This window comes from Zea mays, chromosome 3 (assembly GCF_902167145.1).
Source record: "Zea mays cultivar B73 chromosome 3, Zm-B73-REFERENCE-NAM-5.0, whole genome shotgun sequence".
Taxonomy (NCBI): domain Eukaryota; kingdom Viridiplantae; phylum Streptophyta; class Magnoliopsida; order Poales; family Poaceae; genus Zea; species Zea mays.
In genome coordinates, this window is record NC_050098.1 from 22,639,837 (window position 1) to 22,647,851 (window position 8,015).

Here is an 8,015-nt window from a genome sequence, read left to right on the forward strand (position 1 = left end):
AAACAGAAAGCAAATTGTAATCTAATGAATCAACAAGAAAAACATTGGAAATGGAATGGTCAGGTGATATAGCAATTTTACCCAGTCCTTTGACCAAACCTTGATTTCCATCCCCGAATGTGATCGCTCTTTCGGGATCTTGGTTTTTCTCATATGAGGAGAACATCCTTTTCTCCCCGGTCATGTGGTTTGTGCACCCGCTGTCGAGTATCCAACTTGAGCCCCCGGATGCATAAACCTACAAAACAAATTTAGTTCTTGACTTTAGGTACCCAAACGGTTTTGGGTCCTTTGGCATTAGACACAAGAACTTTTGGTACCCAAACACAAGTCTTGGAGCCCTTGTGTTTGCCCCCAACAAACTTGGCAACTACCTTGCCGGATTTGTTAGTCAAAACATAAGATGCATCAAAAGTCTTAAATGAAATGCTATGTTCATTTGATGCATTAGGAGTTTTCTTTCTAGGCAACTTGGCACGAGTTGGTTGCCTAGAGCTAGATGTCTCACCCTTATACATAAAAGCATGATTAGGGCCAGAGTGAGACTTCCTAGAATGAATTTTCCTAATTTTGTCCTCGGGATAACCGACAGGGTATAAAATGTAACCCTCGTTATCCTGAGGCATGGGAGCCTTGCCCTTAATAAAATTTGACAATCTTTTAGGAGGGGCACTAATTTTGACATTGTCTCCCCTTTGGTAGCCAATGCCATCCTTAATGCCAGGGCGTCTCCCATTATAAAGCATGCTACGAGCAAATTTAAATTTCTCATTTTCTAAGTTGTGCTCGGCAATTTTAGCATCTAGTTTTGCTATATGATCATTTTGTTGTTTAATTAAAGACATGTGATCATGAATAGCATTAACATCAATATCTCTACATCTATCACAAATAGACACATGCTCAATAGTAGATGTAGAGGGTTTGCAAGAATTAAGTTCAACAATCTTAGCACGTAATATATCATTTTTATCTCTAAGATCAGAAATAGTGACATTGCAAACATCAAAATCTTTAGCCTTAGCAATCAGATTATCATTTTCTACTCTAAGGCTAGCAAGAGAAGTGTTTAATTTTTCAATCCTAGCAAGCAAATCATCATTATTATCTCTAGGATTGGAAATTGAAATATTACAAACATGTGAATCAACCTTAGCATTTAAACTAGCATTTTCATTTCTAAGGTTGTCAATCATCTCTCGACAAGTGCTTAGCTCACTAGATAATTTTTCACATTTCTCAATTTCTAGAGCATAAGCATTTTTAACCTTAACATGCTTTTTATTTTCCTTGATTAGGAAGTCCTCTTGGGAGTCCAAGAGATCATCCTTCTCATGGATGGCACTAATTAGCTCATTTAATTTTTCTTTTTGTTCTATGTTAAGGTTGGCAAAAAGGATACGCAAGTTGTCTTCCTCACCACTAGCATTATCATCACTAGACGATTCATATTTAGTGGAGGAGTTGGATTTAACCTTCTTCCTTTTGCCGTCCTTTGCCATGAGGCACTTGTGGCCGACGTTGGGGAAGAGGAGTCCCTTGGTGACGGCGATGTTGGCGGCGTCCTCGTCGTCGGAGGAGTCGCTAGAGCTTTCGTCGGAGTCCCACTCCCGACAAACATGGGCATCGCCGCCCTTCTTCTTGTAGTACCTCTTCTTCTCCTTTCTTCTCCCCTTCTTGTAGTCGCCCCTGTCACTATCACTTGATAATGGACATTTAGCAATAAAGTGACCGGGCTTACCACACTTGTAGCAAACCTTCTTGGAGCGGGACTTGTAGTCTTTCCCTCTCCTTTGCTTGAGGATTTGGCGGAAGCTCTTGATGACGAGCGCCATTTCCTCATTGTCGAGCTTGGAGGCGTCTATAGGTTGTCGACTTGGTGTAGCCTCCTCCTTCTTCTCCTCCGTCGCCTTGAATGCGACGGGTTGAGCTTCGGATGTGGATGGATCATCAAGCTCGTTGATCTTCCTCGAGCCTTCGATCATGCACTCAAAACTTACAAAATTCCCGATAACTTCCTCGGGGGTCATTTTAGTATATCTAGGATTACCACGAATTAATTGAACTTGAGTGGGGTTAAGGAAAATGAGAGATCTTAGAATAACCTTAACCATTTCATGGTCGTCCCACTTTACGCTCCCGAGGTTGCGCACTTGGTTCACCAAGGTCTTGAGCCGGTTGTACATGTGTTGTGGCTCTTCCCCTTTGCGAAGCCGGAACCGACCGAGCTCCCCCTCGATCGTCTCCCGCTTGGTGATCTTTGTGAGCTCATCTCCTTCGTGCGCGGTTTTGAGCACATCCCAAACCTCCTTGGTGCTCTTCAACCCTTGAACTTTGTTATACTCCTCTCTACTTAAAGAGGCGAGGAGTATTGTTGTCGCTTGAGAGTTGAAGTGCTCGATTTGGGCCACCTCATCCTCATCATAATCTTTATCCCCTACGGATGGTACCTGTGCACCAAACTCAACAACATCCCATATACTTTTGTGGAGTGAGGTTAGATGAAATCGCATTAAATCACTCCACCTAGCATAATCTTCACCATCAAAAGTTGGTGGTTTGCCTAATGGGACGAAAAGTAAAGGTGCATTTTTAGAAATGCGAGGATAATGTAGGGGGATCTTACTAAACTTCTTACGCTCTTGGCGTTTAGAAGTTACGGAGGGCGCATCGGAGCCGGAGGTCGATGTTGATGAAGTGTCGGTCTCGTAGTAGACCACTTTCCTCATCCTTTTGTGCTTGTCCCCTCTCCGATGTGGCTTGTGGGAGGAAGATCTCTCCTTCTTCTCTTTGTGGTGCGAAGAAGATTTCTTCTCCTTCCCTTTGTTGGAGGAGCTCTTCTTCTTCTCCTTCCTCTTGGTGCGGGACTCTTCCGATGAAGTGCTCCCGTGGCTTGTAGTGGGCTTTTCGCTGGTCTCCATCTCCTTCTTGGCGTGATCTCCCGACATCACTTCAAGCGGTTAGGCTCTAATGAAGCACCGGGCTCTGATACCAATTGAAAGTCGCCTAGAGGGGGGTGAATAGGGCGAAACTAAAATTCTCAAAAATAATCACAACTACAAGCCGGGTTAGCGTTAGAAATATAATTGAGTCCGCGAGAGAGGGTGCAAAACAAATCGCAAGCGAATAAAGAGGTGAGACACGCGGATTTGTTTTACCGAGGTTCGGTTCTCTCAAACCTACTCCCCGTTGAGGAGGCCACAAAGGCCGGGTCTCTTTCAACCCTTCCCTCTCTCAAACGGTCCCTCGGACCGAGTGAGCTTCTCTTCTCAAATCACTTGGGAATCAAACTTCCCGCAAGGACCACCACACAATTGGTGTCTCTTGCCTCAATTACAAGTGAGTGTTTGATCACAAGAAAGAATGCGAAAGAAAAGAAGCGATCCAAGCGCAAGAGCTCAAATGAACACTACAAATCACTCTCTCTCTCTAGTCACTAGGGCTTTGAATGAAGTTGGGAGAGGATTTGATCTCTTTTGGTGTGCCTTGCAATAAAAGCTAGCTCTTGTAAGGTGGTTGGAAGGTGAAAACTTGGATGCAATGAATGGTGGGGTGGTTGGGGTATTTATAGCCCCAACCACCAAAAGTGGCCGTTGGGAGGCTGTCTGCTCGATGGCGCACCGGACAGTCCGGTGCACACCGGACAGTCCGGTGCCCCCTGCCACGTCATCATTGCCGTTGGATTCTGACCGTTGGAGCTTCTGACTTGTGGGCCCGCCTGGGTGTCCGGTGCACACCGGACAGGTACTGTTTGCTGTCCGGTGTGCCAGTATGGGCGCGCCTGACTTCTGCGCGCGCAGAGCGCGCATTAAATGCGCGGCAGAGAGCCGTTGGCGCGGAGATAGCCGTTGCACTGGAGTCGCACCGGACAGTCCGGTGCACACCGGACAGTCCGGTGAATTTTAGCGGACTAGCCGTTGGAGTTTCCCGAAGCTGGCGAGTTCCTGAGGCCGCTTCTCCATGGCGCACCGGACACTGTCCGGTGTACACCGGACAGTCCGGTGAATTATAGCGCGAGTGCCTCTGGAAATTCCCGAAGGTGGCGAGTTTGAGTCTGAGTCCCCCTGGTGCACCGGACATGTCCGGTGGTGCACCGGACAGTCCGGTGCGCCAGACCAGGGGTGCCTTCGGTTGCCCCTTTGCTCCTTTGTTGAATCCAAAACTTGGTCTTTTTATCGGCTGAGTGTGAACCTTTTACATCTGTATAATCTATACACTTGGGCAAACTAGTCAGTCCAATTATTTGTGTTGAGCAATTCAACCACCAAAATTATTTAGGAACTAGGTGTAAGCCTAATTCCCTTTCAGGTGCTCCGTTTCGGGAGTCTTGAGTTCATGTCCCTCGACGGCAGCTACGACATGATACTCCTTCCACCGCCGCGCGACAACGACAATGGCGGCCGACAACCCGCCCGCCGGCGGCGGAACCGACGACATCTTCCCCGCGTGGTGGAAGAACAACATTCAGGCTTGCCCCGTCCTCTCCCCCGCCGTCGGAGGAGGAGGCGGGGCAACCTAGGCCAAGCGGGAGGCCGCGCTTCGTCGGCTGACGAGCGAATCGACGTCCCCAGCGCCCCAACGGAGGGCACCCCAGGCGTCGACCTCGCGTTCGAGACGAAGGCAAGCGCCTTCCCCCCGCGACGCGCTGATCCCGAGCAAGAAGACGACGCCAGCGCGCTCGCGGAAAGCTTGCAGGACGTCGCCCTCGTACCTGAGACGACGGCGCCACCAGTCCCCGACGTGACTATGTCGCTCCTCGTCGACCAAAAGGTACTGACTGATCCCCATCCTACGTCATTTCGACTCGGCCTCAACCCGCCTAGCGACCTTGCTTTGGCGGGCGCTCTCGTTGAGGCGAGTGCAACCCCTCTTGGGTTTCGTATGCGGTCGCCTTGGGACCGATTGACAGACGTCTCGACCTACGGGCCCTCTGGGTCCGAGGAAGATGACGATCCCAACATCTGTTGGGATTTCTCCGGATTTGGCAACCCCAGTGCCATGCGGGACTTTATGACCGCATGTGACTACTGCCTCTCCGACTGTTCCGACGGTAGCCGCAGCCTTGGCGACAAGGACTGCGACCCAAGCCGCGAATGTTTCCACGTCGAGCTAGGGGATCCCTCCGAAGGCAACCATCTCGGCATGCCGGAGGACGGTGATCTTCCTAGGCCGGTGCCTCGCGCCGACATCCCGCGGGAGCTAGCTGTGGTCCCCGTTCCGGCGGGGGGTCACGACCCACAGCTCGAGCAAGTCCGCGGGGCGCAGGCCAGGCTCGACGAGGGAGCAGGAGCGCTTGAGCCGATCCGCCGGGACGTCGGGCAGGTATGGGCGGGCCAACCCCCGGCCGGAGAAATGTGTCACCTGCCCCAAGGTTTCCAGCACCGCGTCGCCAACGACGTCAGGGTCAGACTGCCACCCGCATCCAGTGGGGGCGGTCAGAACCTGGCTGCCGCGGCGATGCTCCTCCGCGCGATGCCGGAGCCATCAACCACCGAGGGTCGGCGAATCCAGGGAGAGCTCAAGAATCTCCTGGAAGGCGCTGCGGTCCGACGGGCCGAGAGCTCTGCCTCCCGAAGGCAGGGATATCCCTCGGAACCTCACGACGCGACTTCCCGATTCATGCGGGAAGCCTCGGTCTACACCGGGCGCACGCGCAACACCGCGCCTGCGGCCCCGGGCCACCTCGGCAACGAGCACCATCGTCGCGACCGTCGGGCCCACCTCGACGAAAGGGTGCGCCGAGGCTACCACCCCAGGCGTGGGGGCGCTATGACAGCGGGGAGGATCGGAGTCCCTCGCCCGAACCACCCGGTCCGCAGGCCTTCAGTCGGGCCATCCGACAGGCGCCGTTCCCGACCTGGTTCCGACCCCCGACTACTATCACAAAATACTCGGGGGAAACGAGACCGGAACTGTGGCTCGCAGACTACCGCCTGGCCTGCCAACTGGGTGGAACGGACGACGACAACCTCATCATCCGCAACCTCCCCCTGTTCCTCTCCGACACTGCTCGCGCCTGGTTGGAGCACCTGCCTCCGGGGCAGATCTCCAACTGGGATGACTTGGTCCTAGCCTTCGCCGGCAATTTCCAGGGCACGTACGTGCGCCCCGGAAATTCCTGGGACCTCCGAAGCTGCCGGCAACAGCCGGGAGAGTCACTCTGGGACTACATCCGGCGATTCTCGAAGCAGCGCACCGAGCTGCCCAACATCACCGACTTGGATGTCATCGGCGCGTTCCTTGCCGGCACCACCTGCCGCGACCTGGTGAGTAAGTTGGGTCGCAAGACCCCCACCAGGGCGAGCGAGCTGATGGACATCGCCACCAAGTTCGCCTCTGGCCAGGAGGCGGTTGAGGCTATCTTCCGAAAGGACAAGCAGCCCCAGGGCCGCCCATCGGAGGAGGCTCCCGAGGCATCTACTCCGCGCGGCGCCAAGAAGAAAGGCAAGAAGAAGTCGCAATCGAAACGCGACGCTGCCGACACGGACCTTGTCGCCGCCGCCGAGTACAAGAACCCTCGGAAGCCCCCCGGAGGTGCCAACCTCTTCTACAAGATGCTCAAGGAGCCGTGCCCCTATCATCAGGGGCCCGTCAAGCACACCCTCGAGGAGTGCGTCATGCTTCGGCGCCACTTCCACAGGGCCGGGCCACCCGCAGAGGGTGGCAGGGCCCACGACGACGACAAAAAGGAAGATCACCAAGCAGGAGAGTACCCTGAGGTCCGCGACTGCTTCATGATCTATGGTGGGCATGTGGCGAATGCCTCGGCTCGGCATCGCAAGCAAGAGCGCCGGGAGATCTTCTCGGTGAAGGTGGCGGCGCCAGTCTACCTAGACTGGTCCGACAAGCCCATCACCTTCGACCAAGCTGACCACCCCGACCACGTGCCGAGCCCAGGGAAATACCCGCTCGTCGTCGACCCCATCGTCGGCGACGTCAGGCTCACCAAGGTCCTGATGGACGGGGGCAGCTGCCTCAACATCATCTACACCGAGACCCTCAGGCTCCTGCGCGTCGATCTGTCCTCCGTCCGAGCAGGCGCTGCGCCCTTCCACGGGATCATCCCTGGGAAGCGTGTCCAACCCCTCGGACGACTCGACCTTCCCATCTGCTTCGGAACGCCCTCCAACTTCCGAAGGGAGACCTTGACGTTCGAGGTGGTCGGGTTCCGAGGAACCTACCACGCGGTACTGGGAAGGCCATGCTACGCGAAGTTCATGGCCGTCCCCAACTACACCTACCTGAAGCTCAAGATGCCGGGCCCCAACGGGGTCATCACCGTCGGCCCCACGTACAAACACGCGTTCGAATGCGACGTGGAGTGCGTGGAGTACGCCGAGGCCCTCGCCGAATCCGAGGCCCTCATCGCCGACCTGGAGAACCTCTCCAAAGAGGTGCCAGACGTGAAGCGACATGCCGGCAACTTCGAGCCAGCGGAGACGGTTAAGGCCGTCCCTCTCGACCCCAGTGGCGACACCTCCAAGCAGATCCGGATCGGTTCCGGGCTCAACCCCAAATAGGAAGCAGTGCTCGTCGACTTTCTCCGCGCAAACGCCGTCGTCTTTGCGTGGAGTCCCTTGGACATGCCCGGCATACCGAGGGATGTCGCCGAGCACTCGCTGGATATTCGGGCCGGGGCCCGGCCCGTCAGGCAGCCTCTGCGCCGATTCGACGAGGAGAAGCGCAGAATGATAGGCGAGGAAATCCACAAGCTAATGGCAGCAGGGTTCATCAAAGAGGTATTCCATCCCGAATGGCTTGCCAACCCTGTGCTCGTGAGGAAGAAAGGGGGGAAATGGCGGATGTGTGTAGACTACACTGGTCTCAACAAAGCATGTCCGAAGGTTCCCTACCCTCTACCTCGCATCGATCAAATCATGGATTCCACTGCTGGGTGCGAAACCCTGTCCTTCCTCGATGCCTACTCAGGGTATCACCAAATCCGGATGAAAGAGTTCGACCAGCTCGCGACTTCTTTCATCACGCCTCCGGCATGTACTGCTATGTCACCATGC